Source organism: Schistocerca nitens, chromosome 6 (genome assembly GCF_023898315.1).
Source record: "Schistocerca nitens isolate TAMUIC-IGC-003100 chromosome 6, iqSchNite1.1, whole genome shotgun sequence".
NCBI classification, from domain to species: Eukaryota; Metazoa; Arthropoda; class Insecta; order Orthoptera; family Acrididae; genus Schistocerca; species Schistocerca nitens.
In genome coordinates, this window is record NC_064619.1 from 233,984,053 (window position 1) to 234,001,600 (window position 17,548).

The window sequence follows — 17,548 nt, forward strand, 5'->3', positions numbered from 1 at the left end:
CACGTATTACTGAAAAAGATCATAAAGATTAAATGACATGGCCCAACTAGAGAAAGAAGCAAAGATACTTCCTTCCTACATTAGATGCCATTTATATAACATCCACTGCTCTTCCCATAAGGGTTAAAAAGGTGACATGTAATTCTGTCAAACAAGCACATATACAAAGAGTCCAAAACAAAGAGTCCAAAAACTAAATGAGTTGACAAAAATACATAAATGCAGCACTACTCAGTAGACAAGGTCTCCAGGTTGATACTGCTGAATGCCATTTATAACAGAGCCACCTCCAAACATTCTACAAATTGAAAAAATGGGATCAAATAGCAAGTTCCATTCCCGAATTTCCTTTCCCTCCCCCCCCCCCCCCCCTCCCGCACAGTACTTCATCATCATCATCCTGCCATGTTGCCTTTTTCTTCCTTTTATCCATGTTTTTCCAATTTTTATAATTTTATACTACTTTGGTAGCTTTTTCCTCTGAGGATTTTAGTTCTAGAAGAGTGTCTGTTTGCTGCTTTTGATTTTGTTTCCTTCCAGTTATTTATTTTTTTTTATTTCTTTGTCAGAAGCAACTGTCAACCTCTTTTTTCATAAATAAAGAAATAGTTTATGTGTTATCCTGTCCACTTTCATTTGGTAGAGGTAGCTAAAAAAGTGTGAGTTTCATTTTGTCATTAATTCTGATATTTTATGTGTATTCTGGAGGAGCTCTTCCTTGTGTTTATTTCAAGAAAGCTTTTCATCTATCCTCAGTTCTAACTGTGTAAAATGGTCGATTTCACTGACTATTTGTCAACTTGGGACAGTAAAATTTTGCTTTTACAAGAGTACCACATCATAAATTGTATATTTGACATTTTGCTGCAGTTAACCATTAATCCATTCTCTGAAAGCCATATGTCGACATTACCAACAACTCTATTAGCTAAACCCTTTACATTACATTTCACATCTTTCACAAATATACTGCAAAAGAGACAAAGGTTTCGACTTGTGATCGAACCATTGACTTCTGAAGTTAGAGCCTGGCAACTAACCACTGACCACTGCACCAAGGAGCACAATGTGTAAGGTCATGAAAGTATGTAGATATCAAATTGAGACAGCATTGATCAAAATAAGTGATGAATGAAGTCACACTCAGCTGTCTGGGTCAAACACGGAAGAGGATTTATCTTGTGTAATGTGGAATTACTACAATTCAAGTGACAGCAAAGATCAATTAAAATTTTGAAAAATCTGCTTCCACAATAATACTACTACACAAGTGTCACAAAACTGACATCTCTGTTATACCTAAATATCATACCACCAGTGACAATCATTGGAGTACAAAATAAAGGCCACTAGTAACCATAAAAAATGATGAGTCATTTTTCACAGTACTCCATGCAACATGTGTGTTCTTGTGAAAATTATGTATGAAAGTTCCCACAAAAAAACTGTTGGTTGTCTGGCTTAACGCATTAGCTGCTACAACCAAAATGATCAACTCTGGTGCATAAACTATGTAAAATAGTTCATATACCATAGTTTGATTCGTTACCTCATTTGTAGACTATCTGCAACATCAAAATGTGAAATGGAATCTTACAGAACTTTAAAGGAATGAAAAGTAAGTGGGCCTGAATTTCATGTATCGTAAGTACTGATGGCATGGTTTTTACCGACAAAACTACTCTGAAGACAGCCTGAAAGTCTTGCATTTACAGGGATTCAACAATGTATCTGACATTAGAGGAGCTTCACAAATGGCAGGGGGACAAGAAGAAGGGCCTGTTTAAGATCCAAGCAACAAAAGCCGCTACTTGGGGTGCCAAGCAGAAGGGGGCACCCAAGTGCAAGATTTGTTGCATAACGTGCACATCACAATTGGTAGTGAAAACTGAAATACATGAAAGTGTTCAAAAAAAAGGAATGAATACTAATTACCTAACTTTAGTTGTAATTATTTTAAGCAAAGTCTGTGATGATATGATCAGATTAACTGCAGATATTCACAGTCACCTGAAAATCAGAAAGATTGTAATGGGTGGTGTTAATCATTTGTGGGATCAGTAGTGCTGTGTGGGCTAGGATTATGCATAGACCTCATACAGCTGGCCCGACCACAGCATTCAAGCTCCTTACCACTATGTACCGAAGTACTGTAATGTCTTATAGAAGATTAATGGAATAAAAAGTCAGAGAACTCAAGTTGCCTCATCATCAGCTTCACAGGTCCAGCTTTTATTCTAATCTTCTCAACATTCCAAGTATTGCTTGCTGCAGTACACAATAAATATGGATAATAATTCTTCCTTATAATTAACATTTTAGTAATCATATATTGGCACTAGAGACTCACCTCGATCACACCTTTATTCTATTCAAAACACAATTTGAATAATACTCCTCCATGAAGTTAATAAAACACAATAAATGAGGAATGAACACATAGAGCATGGAGTGCACATCAAACCTACATCATAGTCACATATAGTCTTTGACCCACATAGTAATGTGTTTAAAAATACATATCATTACAGGCAAAATCATTTTACCACTCAATGCCAATGTTATCAGTTCATAAATATTATATTACAATCAGAGGGAGGGGGAGGGGGCAAATGAGAAGTCACTTGTGTGGAAAAATGTTCTTGACCTGGCCCTGGCAGGAAGACCTCCCTGAATCACACCAAAAATTCAGACTATGGTTTTGGAGGCATGAACTTTGACAGGAGAGAGATTGCATGAGTGCCTGTACTAACTCAGAATAGTGAATGGAAAATTTTACTTTGCGTGATGGAGCAGCAGCACATTTTCTGCTTATGTGAGTTGACTCCTATGTGCCAATATCGTCCATGATGGAAAAGTCGAGCCTCCAAGATCACATGATTCCAATCCCCTAAATTTTTCTGCCTGAGGTCATCTTAAAAGTGAAGTATATGCCTTTCTGATAACATGCTTGAAGAACTGGTGAAGTGAACTGTACAATCACATCAGGATTCACAAGATGACCCAGAGATGTTTGAAAAAATTTGTAACTCACTGCATGCAGGAGTCCAGCATATAAACATGAGAGTGACATGTGAAACATCTTCTATAACAGGTATCAGCATACAGTAAATTGTGACATGTGATGTGCTGCAGCCGTATTGTAACCTACAAGGTAGGCTGGAGGCTTGATCAAAAAGTTCACATTTCAGTATGTACTAATAGGCATATATTTCATACTGAAGTCAATGGCAGCTCATAACCACACATTGAATAATTATCGTAGTAATTGCTCATTTCAAAAACCCTGATTGCTGAAATGATTTTGCTTCTATTATTGAATACTTTTATCTATGTCAGTTTTCACTATTAATTATGAATAACTCTTGCATTATGTATATGAAGTTTTTAGGCATTTTTCAGTTACCTGTAGTTTATTCCCAATGTAAAAAGAAAATTCTGTTTCACCACTCCAAGGCAAATTTTTGCACCTGTCTCTGACAGCAATGACATGTATACCACATGCATTTGCGTGTTTTCGTTCTATGCTTTACACATAAATTCTTTTTGTGCAAGTTGTCAAGTACAAGATAACTTGCTGTTGGCACTTAACATATTAATGTAAGAAGCTGAGGATGATTTGCATTGCTTTAAAAAGAAATGCATTGTTATTCTATGTATTGTCTTATAGTTAGTGCACATTGCTAAGTAATAATACTACAGGGTGATGTGCATTTTATCCATATGTTGATCTGTACAGGATGAATTACCTAAAACTTGAATCCCTTTCATTTTGTGAACAGTTCCAGGTTTCAAAACAAGGTTTTTTGAAAAATGACAGTATGCATAGGAAGCAGATAATTTTGTTCTATGGATAATATGTTTAATGACTGTATCAACTATGACATTGAAGCAAGAGTTCTTTTTTAATGAAATGATGTACTTTTTTAAAAAGTGGTATTCAAAACCTCTTGAAAACATGGACACTGTATGATATGCACTTACTGTACGAAAACAGAGACTACACAAAAAGAAAGTGCACGGCTATAGACAGATTCTGACTGAAAAGTGTTTAGCAGTCAAAAGAGCAATGTGTGAAGCCTTCAATGACTACCAGAGCAGAGTATTATCAGAAGATGTCTTACAAACACAAACTTAAAGAAATTTTAATCTTATGTAAAGCAGTTAGTGTCACCAAAGTTAGTGACCAACCAGTTATGGTTGAGTGATGAACTGAAATTCAGCGTAGCAAAACAAAAGCACAAATCTTGAACTAAATTTTAAAATGTTCCTTTGCATAGGAAAATTCAAGACTCCGGCCCTAATTAAATTCTTGCACCACTCCAAAGATGAATGAAATAGATATTAGTGTCAGTGGCATTGGGAAATATTAGAAACTGCTAAAACTGAACAAAATACAATGCCTGAAGGCAACCCTAACAGATTATATATTCAATTTTCAGCTCAGCTAGTGCCTCTGTTAATCATAATATACTGTAGCTCTCTCAAACACAAAACCATGCCCAGTGTTTGGAAGAAAGTACGGATCACACCCATATGCAAGAAAGGTAAGATAGAGGAAATGATCCACGAAACATATTCTGAGCTCAGACATAATATGACATCTAGTACAGAGTGTGTTTGGACCCTTTGTTTTCAATGTGGCACAGTAATGATCCTGTAGACATTATTAATAGTAAACACAGATTTTTAGCAGATGCATTGAGCTGTATTGAAGGACTGTCTGAGAAAAGCTGCACAGTATTCAATCTGGACTTTATAAGATTCCAAAAGTGGCGCAAAGATTGTCAACTTGCTTCTAGTGATGCGGAAATGTATAACTTTGCACTTCACTTCAAAAAACAAAAAATGAAAACAAAAGAATGCATTCTTTGAGTACCAGTATGATATCAAAGAGTCATGAATGGATTGATTCAAATCATACACATAAATGAGTGTAACAATTTTTAGGGATATAAAATGGAATGATCACACATCGTAAGTCTGTCACAGGTAACGCAAGTGGCAGACTTTGGTTTGTTGGTAGAACGCTAGGAAAATACAATCAGTCTACAAAGGAGACTGCTTCCAAAACACTTAAAATATTGCTCAAGTGTTTGGGACCTGTACAAAATAGGACTTACAGGGGATATTGAATGTATGCAGAGGAAGGCAGCACAAATGACCATAGGTTTGTCTGACCAGTGGGAAAGCGTCACAGAGAAATGACAGGTGCTTGACGAAAGGTGCAAACTATCCCAAGAATGTCTGTTTCAAGGACCAGATTTAAGTGGTAAATCTACAAATGCAATACAACCTCTACATATCGTCCTCTAAGGACCATGAAGAGAAGATTGGATTAATTACGATTCACACTGAGGCATTTAAGAAATAATTTTTCCTTTGCTCCATCCATGAATGGAATGTGCAAAAGCCCTAATAACTGGTGAAGTGTAAAATACCATCTGTCATGTGCTTCACAATGGTTTGAAGAGTGTAGCTGTAGATGTAGTTAACAAATTCATGAAAGATTAATATAATTAGTCAATTTTTGCTACGTTTCATACAGAGCACAACAATTTTTCTAGGCACATAGTGCATACAGAAACCAAATCTCATGTGTAGAGAATACTTGGGCAAGAAATAACAGAGGGTTCCTGGTTGGAGGTACTACCTCCAGGACTCCTACTGCTCCAGGGACACCAAACATCATGCATTCAACAAATGTATATATTTTTTAAAAGTGTGAATGTGAGGGTGGCTTCATATCACAACACCAAGGATGAGTCTCATTGCACTCTGGTAAAATCACACATTATGTCATTATGACATGTATCGGGGCCAGCAATATTTACAAGCCCTGCAATGAACTTGTGACATCGCACTAGTCAGCTTGTCCACCACACTTTATGAATGCACAAATCCATGCAGGGCCCATGGGAAATCAGTATCCAATTGAGAAGTGGCCAATAAGGGTCTTAATTTTTCATGTGCTAGCAAGAACTTCCATGTGTGTATTTAAACATACAGTCAAGAATTACTAAATTTGTCTGAAAGTTACTCACTCCCCACCAGAGGCGGCTGCTGGCACTTGTAAGAGCTGTTGTGTCACATGCTGTGATGTACATGCCATTGCCTGTCTTTCTCGTGGGCCTCTCAGACATGATCACACTATATCAAAGATGACAGAGGCCATGTATCAACAAGTTGCTAAACTCTGATAGCCATTTTTGCAGATGAATTCAAGGATCAGATCATCATATCTTCAGTTGGTGTATTCGCTGCAATTTTGGAAGCTCTTCATGTCTCCATTTTCTTTGAAACTGTGAACTTGTCAACTTCTGGCAAAACAATTAGTTCAAAATAAGATTTGTAAACAGTAAGTTTGACAGTTGTTGAAACATCGTGGTGGCTTATTCATTGCCAGCATGGTGGCTCAGCATGTTCAGTCAGAATATGTGAAATATTCAATGGTGAACTTGACGGGCTGTCATGTGACATCCGCTCGATCCAACAGGGCAACAGAAGATTCTTCTTTGTTTTCGAATTTCGTGGGATTTTTTGAAGGACAAGAGAAGAATTTTACATCAATCTTTGAATGTACCGGTACCTCCACTATTTGATGATATATTGCAAAAGCAAGTTTTGGTTTGCACAATTTTGTAAGTGCTTGAGATGCAAACAGATGCCAGCTGGGGTGGCCGAGCGGTTCTAGGCGCTACAGTCTGGAGCTGTTCGACCACTATGGTCACAGGTTCGAATCTTGCCTCAGGCATGGATGTGTGTGATGTCCTTAGGTTAGTTAGGTTTAAGTAGTTCTAAGCTCTAGGGGACTGATGACCTCAGAAGTTAAGTCCCATAGTGCTCAGAGCAATTTTTTTGCAAACAGATTTGAAGATGCTTTGACTACTTGTGGTTTACATAACATGTTAAAGGCCCAATACAAATGCAAAGAAATGTGTACAGTGGTCGTGCCAAATTTGCACACTATTTTATGAGCACAGTGGTGCAACTGCGATGGCAGATCGCAAAAATAAAAAAAAACTCATTTAAAAGAAGTATATTTTGCACGCTTAATCGTTCAATAAAGATGAAAATGTGGTACATGTCCAATTTGTTTAATATTGTTGATGCGAGACTCACCAATTGCCTTGTTTCTGAAGTATTTTCGCCTCCAAAACTCGGTGAAAACTTAGAAATGACTGTCTCCCATGTTTCAATTTTCTCCAGCTTCTTTAAATATTCTTCACACTCAACATTCAATATCAATGGATGTTTTTTAGATCTTCTGTATAGACTACCATCTCTAGCCAACAGCATGGCCCACATGGTCGTATTATTAAATAACAACGAGCAGCGATACCAATTCAAGTGCCGATTATACATGTGCGACGTAACCAAGTTCGCCAGGGGAAGTGTCATAAAGAACTTCCGTATGAAGGGGGTCTAAGAAAGGCCAGTCCAGCTGGCATAATTGCATAAGTTTCAATTCATACTCTGAAGAATACCACCTTTTCTGTTAGAAAGTAATGAGAAAAGGTAAAACAAACTACTCCATTATCGAGAGCAGATTTCGTTCCTTTGTGTCATTTTCTCTTCCATATTTCTGAACTCGATGCTGTTCCTCATGGCTCACAACAAAGTAAATGAGAGACAAAACCGCCCTTTTTGACCGTGCCGACTTCCTTATTGACTTCTTCGACATACTGTTGTCAAGGTAAGTAAGAGCCATAATAGCTCGATTGTTGAGGTAATAAAATTTCTCATATTGCACATCATTAAATCATACTATGGAATACAGTCAAGGACCTGCATCCAACATATATTCCAGGACTGAGCATTCTAGGATCGCGGCGAGGACCCAGTGACTCGTGACATCACACCACCAAGTACCTGGTGCTGCTGTTAGGTGTCACACTCAGCGAGTTATTCTTTTCAAGACAAGAAAATGATTACAGTGTAGTATTTGAGTTACTGTCAAATTTTTTATGCACTCTGTATGTGTTTGCACTTGGGACAGCAACCAAATTGTACAGATTTTACGACTGTGAGCGCATATCTGAGCTTTATCTAGTAAGGGGACCTGATGTACTGGCCATGCTCGATTTCTTTTAAGTATATGTACGAGGGTGAGTCAAATGAAAACCTTAGCAGAAGTGGTACAAAGCTGTATCACTTTTCAACATAATCTCCCCCATGCTCAATGCAAGTCCTCCAGCGCTTACAAAATGGTTCAAATGGCTCTGAGCACTATGGGACTCAACTGCTGTGGTCATAAGTCCCCTAGAACTTAGAACTACTTAAACCTAACTAACCTAAGGACATCACACACAGCCATGCCCGAGGCAGGATTCGAACCTGCGACTGTAGCGGTCGCGTGGTTCCAGACTGAAGCGCCTTTAACCGCGCGGCCACTCCGGCTGGCCCAGCGCTTACAAAGTGCATACATTCCTTTAGAAAAAAATTCTTTTGGTAGTCTGCGCAACCACTCATGCACCGCGTGACGCACCTCTTCATCCTCTGATTGCGACTTTGAGTGGTCCAAACATATGGAAATCACTTGGGGCAAGGTCTGGTGAGTACGGTGGATGAGGATGACACTCGTTTCCGGTTGGTGGAAGTGAACCCAGGTTTCGTCCCCAGTAACGTTTCTTGCAAGGAAGCCAACGCCTTCTTGTTCAAAGCGCCAAAGAAGTTCTTCACAAGCATCAACACGCTGTTCTCTCATTTCAGCAGTAAGTTGCCGTGGCACGCATCTTGCAGTCACTTTGTGAAACTGGAGCACATCATGCACAAAGTGGTGTGCTGACTCATGACTAATCTGTAAACATGCAATGTCATTCAGTGTCACTCGGCGGTTTTCCTTCACTATGACTTCAACTGCTGCAATGTTCTGTGGAGTCACAACTCGTTGTGACTGCCCTGGACTAGGAGCAACTTCCACTCCTACTCAATTCGTAGACTTGCTGCTGTGACAAACATGCATCACCGTACTGAACCTTCATTTATCGATGAATTTCAATAGGTTTCACACCTTCACTACGCAAAAACCGAATAACAGAACTCTGTTCTTCCCTGGTGCTAGTCGCAAGTGGAGTGGCCATCTTTATACTGATACTGCGAAGGTACGTGTGCATCCGCACTATGCTGCCACATACAGGCTATTCTGCACGCTGTTTGTAGCATGCTTACCAACTTACAGGATAACGGCACGGAATTTCGATTTTTTATTACAAATTTAAGGTTTTCATTTGACTCACCCTCGTATATTATCTGAAAGTCTGCGTCCATACATCTATCTATATCCAGATTCCCGCTCCAGATACTGCTGGGTCTGGGTGCTTACTGCTTACGAGTCCTCTCCATTTGGCTCGATCCTCCCACCACTTTTCTTCTTCCACTTGCTGCCAGGTCACGCCTCTCCCTTCCACAGATATTCTCACTCCCGTTTTCCACCATGTTCTTGGGCGCCTTCTAGGTCTTAAAGTAATACGACAAAAAAGCTGCTCTCAAAGAGAGATGTTTTCTGATGACTGCGAATTGCAAAGACATGTCACAGTTGTTTTGCAGATTGTGTAACTGAATATGCACAGAATCAGCTAAGTGAAAAAGCCGTGCAATATGCAGGTGTCTCTTTATATAAAAATCTACTTAGGAATTTTCCTTTGTGTGAGACCGCTTGTACACAATTCGTGTGTGCCGATTTGAGGTTCTAGATTCACATATTTTACTGTTCGCGTCGCTTCTGCTTAATCTGTCGTTGATTGTATCAATACCCGTTTATACCATGATATATTGCGAAATTTCTAACTTTCGCGAGTGCAGCGATAAACTTTTATTGTTATCGTCAATTACAGGCTGAAACTGAATTGTACTCTTTTAAAATTTTTGAGAACAGTAGGCCTATCCTCTTTCAAAACAATCGTTCTCTAATTCCATTGTACAATTACGCGAGAAGTAGGTTATTTTTGAGAATTTTCGGACGCTTGTATTTTAGTTACTAACCAGTGCGAGTGTTTTGGATACATAATTTATTTCATATCATAACAAACGTTTGTGGTCCACAGCTCTGCCAAAGAATACATCACCCCTGAATATCACTGTATATCAACGCAAATAAACGTACGTTGTCGAGATTTTCGGAAGCTACCATTGTCCTTTGCATAATCTATGAGCAATTTTTAGTAAATCGTCGTTAGTGATGTAGTTACTGTAGTAGATTTTGTAACTAACATATTGTGTTACATCTAGTTTTCCCCAAAAGAGGGATAGCCCTATCTATTATCTGCATTTATCGTAAATTAACTCTACTTCCGAGTTTGTTAACAACTCAAAACTCAAAACGTTTTAGGAACCTAGTGACCTTTACCACAGGTTTTTGTGTTGCCTGGACAGAAATCTCGTTTTGTGTACTTGTTTCAATTCTCGTATGGCCTTAGCAACTTTTTAGCTCAACAGATTAAAAGATAATCAGCGGGCTTAATTTAAAGTTATTTGTTCACTGCCTTGTAATACATAGCGCCACCCAAAATGCAACACCACAGTGAACGCTGTTCTCTAACATGGGCTGAATTGGTTGACGTTTGTAAGCAGCTGGAAATGGCCGTGACCGCTGTCAAACGATTGGCAGCTACCGTGACTTGGTGTGCTGGAAGAGCTCCCGAGAGTGATGTACCTGTGATACTGGTCCAGAGGTACATCAAGTATTATCCTCTCCTGTGGATCCTGTATCCTCTGCAGAAAGTACAGGATCTGTCATTACTCGTCCATTTGACTGCGAGTGGCGTGTCAGTGGTAGATCTAGGCGTCCTGTACGGGGTGGGCAGGGAGCAGAGAGATCTCAGGCTATTGTACCGATCCTCCTGGTCAAAAGGTTTGAGGTGCTGTCTCTTACTAAAACTGAGCCAATGGGACCCATTTCACCTATTTTGGGAAAACCTGTTTTGTCCAGTGTCAAGAGTAGGCAAACGCAAAAGGGTAGTAGTCTATTAATCGTCGGTAATCCAAACGTATGGTGAATGATGGTACCCCTTAGGGAAATGGCAGAAAGGGACAGGAGATGACACAAAGTGCACTCAGTGTGTATGCCTGGGTGCCTCATTCAACATGCTGAAGAGGCTATTCCAGTAGCCGTTAAGGAAACAGGTTGCAACCAAACAAACATGTTGTGACACACATTGGAATAAATGACATCTGTAATGTTGGTTCTGAGGTCCTATTTGGATCATTCCAGCGACTGGCAGAGAAGATTGAGAAGACCAACCTCACACACCTAGTTCTGATGAAGATCAATATTTTCTGAATTGTCCCCAGAACTGATCGCGGCCCTTTGGGTCTAAGTCGAGTGGAAGGACGGAACTGTTTGGGCAAGACTCAGTACCAGGAGTGGACATAAAATGATAACTGAAACCTTCTGTCGCCAACCAGACTCATCTCATGATGTAACCGAAAACTTTAGAGAAAACCTCATTTCACATACTGTAAACGTTGGTGGAGACTTTAATCATCTGGTAGTTAACTGGGAAAATTACTGTTTGTCAATGGTGGGTGTGATAAGACATCCTGTGGAACATTACCAAATGCCTTCTCTGAAAACTACCTAGAACAGATAGTCAGGAACCCCACTTATGGTGCAAATACAGTATATTGGATATAATGGCAACGAACAAATCTGATCTCTTTGAGGATACCCACATCAAAAAAATGGTTCAAATGGCTCTGAGCACTATGGGACTTAACAGCTGTGGTCATCAGTCCCCTAGAACTTAGAACTACTTAAACCTAACTAACCTAAGGACATCACACACATCCATGCCCGAGGCAGGATTCGAACCTGCGACCGTAGCGGTCACGCGGTTCCAGACTGAAGCGCCTAGAACCGCACGGCCACATCGGCCGGCTACCCACATCAAAACTAGTATCAGTGACTATCACACAGTTGTGGCAACAATGTTTACTAAAGTACAAAGGACAACTAAAACAAGCAGAGAGATATATACGTTCAGTAAACTAGGTAAAAAATCGCTCGTATCATATTTCGATAAGGAACTTGAAACTTTAAGTACAGGTCAGCAGCATGTAGAGGAACTCTGACACAAGTTTAAAAGAATAGTTGACCACGCACTGGATAGATATGTATCCAGAAGAATAGTTCATGCTGGAACGGAATCTCCATGGTACACAGTCACTGTAAAGAAAGTTCTAAAGAAACATACATTTCTGTATAATAGGTGTAAAACAAAGCATAGGGCAGTAGATAGAGAGATGCTGAATGAAACACGTTTGCTGTCAAGAGGGCGATGCGTGATGTCTTCAATGACTACCGTAGCAGAATGACATTTCACAAAATCCAAAGAAATTTGGTCATAAGTAAAGGCTGTTATGGCACCAAAGTTAGCGTCCAGTGCCTAGCAAATGCGACAGGAACTGAAATTGAAAAACCCAGGAAAACTTCCCAAATTTAATCCTCACACCAGTGAAAAGATGAATGAAATAAGTATTAGTGTCAGTGGTGTTGAAAAACAGCTGAAATCGATAAAACTGAACAGAACTCCAGGGCCCGATGGAATCCCTCTCACGTGCTATACTAAATTTGCGGATGATTTAGCCCCTCTTCTATTATCCATCGTAAATCCGTCGAACAAGAAACCGTGTTCAATTTTTGAAAAAAAAAAAAAGCCCATGTCACACCCTCTTAGAAGTGATCCACAAAACTACCGTCTAGTATCCTTGACATCGATTTGTAGTAGAATCTTAGATTGTGTTCTGAGCTCAAACACAATGAGGTATCTTGAACAGAGTGACCTCTTCAGTGCCAACTAGCATTGATTCCGGAAACATCGATCATGTGAAACCTAACTCGCACTTTCCTCATGTGACTTTTTAAAAGCTCTGGATCAACGCATTCAGGTAGACACAGTGTTTCTTGATTTCGGGAAAGCATGTGACTCAGTACACACCTGCGCTTATTTTCAAAAGCACGGCTATATGGGATATCAAGAGAAATTTGTGACTGGATTGAGGACTTTTTGGTAAGGAGGATGCAGCTTGTTATCTTAGATGGAGAATCACCATTCGATGTAGAAGTAACTTCTGGTGTACCCCAGGGAAGTGTGTTGGGACTCTTGCTGTTTATGTTGCATATTAATGACCCTGCAGACAATAATAATAGTAACTCAGTTATCTATAGTTAATTACTCTCTGAAAGAATCTGCATAATTGTTCAGTCAGATCTTAATAATATTTCAACATGGTGCAGAGTCTGGCAACTTGCTCTAAATGTTCGGAAATGTAAAATCGTGCACTTCACAAAACGAAGAAACATAGTATCCCATGACTATGACTATGACTATTGGAACCTGTCAGCTCACACAAATACCTAGGTGTAGCATTGTGTAGGGATACGAAATGGAATGATCACATACGTTCACCCGTGGATAAAATAGGTGGTAAACTTCGTTTCATTGGTAGAATACTGGGAAAGTGCAATCAGTCTAGAAAAGAGATTGTTTACAAACCACTCGAGCAGTCCATGCGAGAATACTGCTCAAGTGTGTGGGAGCTGAGTAACAGGGGATATTGAACGTATACAGAGAAGGGCAGCACGAATTGTCACAGGTTTGTTTAATCCATAGGAGAGTGTCACAGAGATACTGAAGGAACTGACATGGCAGACTCTTGAAGACAGATGTAAACTATCCCGAGAAAATTTAAATAAAGTTTCAAGAACCAGCTTTAAATTTTTACTCTAGGGATATACTACAATCCCTACGTATCGCCCACACGGGACCGTGATGATAAAATCAGAATAATTACCGCACGCACAGAGGCAATCAAACTATAATTCTTCCCGCGCTGCATACGTGAATGGAAGAGGAAGAAATCCTAATAACCGGTACAGTGGGACGTACCTTCTGCCATGCGCCTCTCGGTGGTTTGCAGAGTATAAATGTAGATGCAGATGTAGGGTATTTGGCCTCTCTTGCGGGATTACGGCAGTAAGAAAAACATTAAGACCTCATGCAACCTTTTCAAAGTGCGAGGAAAACAAAAACAATAAAATAAGGATTAAGGGTACACTAAATCCATTATCGTAAATACAGTAAGCTCGGCGAGAACATGTTAGCAGACTACATCACTGTCCTATGGTCGTAATCGTAAGCTGTTTGCAGCATAACCAAGATTTCAGAACACAACACTCGACGCAGTCAATTTCTCAGTGAGCGACTCACGATGTGATTAGTAGTTGAATTACACGAAGGCACGTGATGTGTGCACTCACCATAATTGATTTTGGAATCATTTCATTTACTGACACGTTAGGCGTGTTGCCTGCTGTCAACATTGGTAAAGTAATCAGTACGCTTACCGGAATTCGATTCAGGTGACACAGCTACTCTCATCTGTCACCTAGCCGAGAGATTTCTCAAATCTGGTTTACATTGGAGTGTTTGGAAGCAAACGCGCATTCGCAGACTACTCGCAAGTGTTCACTGCCATTCGCTTGTATCTGTGAACAAGAGTTTACACTAGAGGGAGCGAAAGAGAATACGAGATAACGTGCATAGCCTGTGTAGGCTGCGCTCCTGTTTATTGGCGGTAATAAGTACGTGTAAGAAAGAGAATGTTAATAAAATGTGATTAATAAAATGCGAATGTACATACGGCCTGTCACACAGGTTGCTCGATAAAATCAGCTATACAATTTGTTAGAGGGCAGATCGCGTCATCTCAGGTAACCCATTTGTATCTACACTATGTGATCAAAAGTGTCTGGACACCTGGCTGACTATGACTTACAAGTTCGTAGCGCCCTCTATCGGTAATGCTGGAATTCAATATGGTGTTGCCCCCCCCCCCCCCCCTTAGCCTTGACAACTTCCACTCGCGCAGACATACGTTCATTCAGGTGCTGGAAGGTTTCTTGGGAATGGCAGCCCATTCTTCACGGAGTGCTGCACTGAGGAGAGGTGAGGCCTGGCACGAAGTCAGCGTTACTAAACATCCCAAAGGTGTTCTGTAGGATTCAGGTCAGGAGTCTGTGCAGGCCAGTCCATTACGGGGATTTTATTGTTGTGTAACCACTCCGCCACAAGGTGTGGGCTATAAACAGGTGCTCGATCGTGTTGAAAGATGCAGTTTCCATCCTTGAATTGCTCCTCAACAGTGAGAAGCAAGAAAATGTTTAAAACATCAAGGTAGACCTGTGCTGTGATAGTGCCACACCATAACACCACCGCCTCCGAATTTTACTGTTGGCACTACACACACCGGCAGATGACGTTCACTGGGCAGTCGCCATACCCATTCCCTGCCACATTGTGTACCGTGATTCGTTACCCCACACAACGATTTTCCACTGTTCAATCGTCCAATGTTTAAGCTCTTTACACCAAACGAGGTGTCGTTTCGCATTTACCGGCGTGATGTGTGGCTTATGAGCAGCCGCTCGACCATGAAATCCAAGTTGTCTCACCTCTTGCCTAACTATCATAGTACTTGCAGTGGATCCTGATGCAGTTTGGAATGCCTGTGGGATGGTCTGGATAGACGTCTGTTTATTACAGATTACGACCCTCTTCAACGCTCGGCGGTCTCTGTCAGTCAACAGACGAGGTCGGCTTGTACGTTTTTGTGCTTCACGTTTCCACTTCACTATCACATCGGAAACAGTGGAAATAGGGATGTTTAGGATTGTGGAAATCTCGCGTACAGACGTATGACACAAGTGACACCGAATCACCTGACCACGTTGGAAGTCCTTGAGTTCCGTGGAGCGTCCCATTCTGCTCTCTCACGATGTCTAATGACTACTGAGGTCGCTGATATGGAATATCTGGCAGTAGGTGGCAGCACAATGCACCTAATATAAAAAACGTATGTTTGTGGGGGTGTCTAGATACTTTTGATGACATAGTGTATGTATAATACATACATAAGTAATATATAAAGATGAAACGTTGCTACCGAAAATCTCGAAACTTGACCGATTTACTACAAATTTTTACACGAAGCTCTAAAGAAAGTTCGGACGGACGTAGATTATATGGTTTTGTAATATACTGCATATATAAATATGTATGTAACATGAGAAGGAGAAACGCTGTTACCAAAAATCTCGAAAATATCTTGACGGGTTTACTTCAACTTCGTACAAGGCAACCTACTGAACATTCAGACGGAAATGGACATAGGGAGGGGGGAGGAGGAAGAGATGGCCAGAGAGATGAAGGGAGGAGGAGATGTACGGAGAGAGAGAAGGGGGAGGGATCAGAAGATGGGCAGAGAGAGGTGGGCAAAGAATTTAGGATGTGTATGCAATTCCTACACATATTTAGAAATTGTAATGCATTGCCGGGTTCGCTAATAATTATATACTTTTGTAGGTACGTTCAGTGTTATGTGTGGATACTGTCTGCAAAATGGTTCGCGAATAGAATTAGCAGTAAAGAAGTAATTAATTAAAACGACATGGATAATGTGACAGTTTACTGCACGAACAGCGAAAACGTAGTAAGCGATAAGCTTTTTTCGTTTAATCATTTTGTAGGGGATGTCACGGTAAAAAAAAAAAAAAAAAAAAAAATCTTACTCGTATGTGTACAGTTTTCTGTAAGTAATTAAGCGCTCTTATTCTCATATACTGGATGAATATAGACTGGGTATTTGCGCTCACTCAGTTACACTGCATCAAGGTATATACACAGTTCCTAACTGTAATTTTTGTTTTGTTTTGTTAAAACTTCAGCGAAAGATTATACCTCTTAACGAATAGATTATGACACCATTTTAAATTTGGTCAATAATTATGAACTATTGAAAATAATATTTTTCTTGCCCCTGGAAGCCATTAGATAGGCAACCTGCAACTAGTAGGATGCATTTAGTAATATCGATACTGTTTAGTAATTTAAAAGAATTGCGGTCATTGACTGTTTATGTAATATGTTAGCAGCTAATATGCATTCTGTATGTACTTATAAAAGTATTTTAATAATGACAGGTACCACCCATGTAATATGGTGCGTACAACCTACCACGCGCCAGTAAATAAATAAAAGGACGCGTTAGGTACCCGACGCTGAAGAGACTGTTAAAGTCTTCAGCATAAACTGATAGATTGAGTTTGCAATTTAGAATAAATATTCAAGCGCACATAAAAACTGTTCTCCGTTGTAGGTAAAATGTACATACCTATATCTTTTACACCAATATTATATCGCTGGTCCTATAGAGCACAGCTAAACTGCTTGAAAAAATGTTTGCGTCATCTGCGTACTTGAGAATGTGTCAACTTAAATTTTAGGGGAAGAGGGGACTAAAAGCATTAGTTTTATGGAACTGAAAAATAATTTGATTGCGAAGAGCCGGCCGCGGTGGCCGAACGGTTCTAGGCGGTCCAGTCCGGAACGGCGCTGCTGCTACGGTGGAAGGTTCGAATCCTGCCTCGGGCATGGAAGTTTGTGATGTCCTTAGGTTTAAGTAGTTCTAAGGCTAGGGGACTGAAGATCTCAGATGTTGAGTCCCATAGTGTTCAAAAAAGAAAAAAGAAAAAAAATGCGTAGAAGAA

The 17,548-nt window shown here is 40.1% G+C and overlaps 1 protein-coding gene across 1 annotated transcript in view; it reads right to left on the bottom strand.

The window, feature by feature from the left end:
• The window catches only part of LOC126262867 (fatty acid synthase-like), a 379,208-nt gene that overhangs the window by 349,874 nt on the left and 11,786 nt on the right, over nucleotides 1–17,548 (bottom strand). The window lies entirely within an intron of this gene.